Genomic DNA, 2492 nt, shown 5'->3' on the forward strand with positions numbered 1-2492 from the left:
GACAACCTGATCACCTTGTAAACTCCCCAGCGCTTAGAACAGTGCTTTGCATATAGTAAGCACTTAATAAATGCCATTATTTTTATTAATATTATTAGACCCAGCAGATTCTATTGAATGCCCACTTGATGCAATGCACTGAAGAATTAGTCATTTGGGAAGTGCAGAATAAAGAAGCAACATGGCTTAGTGGCAAGAGCATGGGCTTGGAAGACAGAGGACATGGTTCTACCACGTCTCTGCTGTGTGACGTTGTGCAAGACACTTAATTTCTCTGTGCCTCAGTTACCTCACCTGTAAAATGGAGATTGAGTCTGTGAGTCCCATGTGCAACAACCCGATTAACTTGTACCTACTGTAGTGCTTAGAGCAGTCCTTGGTTCATAGTAAGCACTTAAAATATTATTATTATTGATATTATTATCATTATTATTATTATTATTAAGTAGCATGTTCCCTGGCAACACAAGGTTATGGTATAATTGAGGAAGTCAGATATAAAAATAGATAGAACTATTATGATCAAACTATGTAATTGAGTACACGAATATGCCGGGATGGGTGTAAATCCTTTGAATGAAAAACACAGGCTCAGAAATGCAACAGAATAGCTGAGAATGCACCTTAACCTTATCCCTAGCATTTTTTGGGAAATGAGCTTGTTGAGTTGGGAACATAATCAAATGGAGCTCAGCTAGTACAGCTCCATGAAAGTACAGCTGGAATCATGACTCAGGTCATGCAGTTAGTCAGTAAATTGTATTTATTGAGCACTTACTGTGTGCAGAGCACTTTACTAAATGTTTGGGAGAGTATATGATAATAAACGGATACATTAGATACATTCCCTGCCCACAGTTACATTACAATCTAGAAGACACTGTCAGTGCTCTTTATTCTCCAGCATAAATCCTTATGGGATGCCCATTAAATAACAGGAACTAGAGAAGAATGGGATTTAGGAATTCAGAATTTTGCTGCCTTTCAGCACATGGCTAATGAGCCCAGCCATTGATTCTGGACTTTAAGCTTGTTGTGGGCAAGGAATGAGTCTGTTTATTGTTTCGTTGTACTCTCCCAAGTACTTAGTGCAGTACTCTGCATATATTAAGCACACAATTAATACAACTGAAAGAGTTAATGAATGAATGGTAGGGGAGAGTTATAGATGCCTGGGAGCATTGAACACTATCAACATTGAATTATTGTTTTATTTTACTCTCCTACACATTTAGTACACTTCCCTGCACACACTGGATCTTTGTTCAATAGACTTTGTCAATCCTACAAAGAGAAGATTGAAAATTGAAGAGAAAAATGGCTGGAAGGAGCCAAACCATGGTGACTGAGTTCATCTTTTGGGGATTTACAGATCAACTGGACCTGCAGATTCTGGTCTTTGTGATATTTCTAATAATTTATCTCATCACCCTGATAGGGAACCTTGTGTTGATGGGGCTAATCAGGATCAGGTCTCGACTCCACACCCCCACGTACTTTTTCCTCAGTCACCTCTCTTTGTTGATATCTGTTATGCCTCTTCTATCGCACCCAAGATACTGGCAAACATCTTCTTGAAGGGAAAAGAAACATTTCCTTTACTGGTTGCTTCACCCAGATGTATTTCTCTAGTGCTTTGGCGACTACAGAATGTTTCCTGTTGGCAGCCATGGCCCTTGATCGCTTTGTAATCATCTGCAATCCACTGCTTTACACAGTCATCATGTCTAACAGAGTCAGCAGTGAGCTGGCCATTGCAGTGTATATTTATGGTTTCCTCAATTCACTGATACAGACCACTATGACTTTGCAAGCCTCATTCTGCAACTCCAGTCCCATTAATCACTTCTACCTCGCTGATCCACCTCTATCTCTTTCCTGCTCTGACACTCATGTTAAAAAGAAACAGATCTTCATTATTTCCATATTGAATCTTGTCAGCTCTCTGCTGGTGGTCTTTCTCTCTTACTGTTGCATCTTTGTTGTGGTCTTGAAATTCCCTTCAGGAGAGGAAAGGTGCAAGGCTTTTTCTACCTGTGTAACCCCCCTGACAATCATTGCTTTTTTTTATGGGACTCTTCTCTCTGTGTACTTTCAACAGCTGTATACAAATCACACCTTGCCCTATGACAAAGCAGCCTCTGTGTTTTATGGTCTCATCGTTCCCACGTTGAACCCCGATCTACAGCCTGCAAAACAGAATTGTGAAGGAGGCCTAGAAAAGAGTGATAGAGAGGAAAGTTTTGGGGTGAATTAATGTGGTCAGCAGCAATATTATAAATGAATAAACTCATATATTTCAATGTTCCCTAAAATTACTGGTCATTAAAATTATAGCAGTGGAATTTTACATTTTAAAATTAAATGCACTGGGTGGCATTCTTTGCAAAACTTCGGTTTAAGTAAAGTTGCACTGTGGTACTCACCGTTTGTCCAACACCATACCTTTGTGTGTACAACTGTTTTTTTCCGACACTGCATTGCACTGGTTT

General features: G+C 39.6%; 1 pseudogene; it reads left to right on the forward strand.

Moving 5' to 3' along the window:
* The first annotated feature begins 1338 nt into the window (after window positions 1-1338).
* Window positions 1339-2257, forward strand: LOC119921265 (annotated as a pseudogene).
* The last annotated feature ends 235 nt before the right edge of the window (window positions 2258-2492 follow it).

Source organism: Tachyglossus aculeatus (genome assembly GCF_015852505.1).
Source record: "Tachyglossus aculeatus isolate mTacAcu1 chromosome 12 unlocalized genomic scaffold, mTacAcu1.pri SUPER_6_unloc_2, whole genome shotgun sequence".
Lineage (NCBI taxonomy): Eukaryota > Metazoa > Chordata > Mammalia > Monotremata > Tachyglossidae > Tachyglossus > Tachyglossus aculeatus.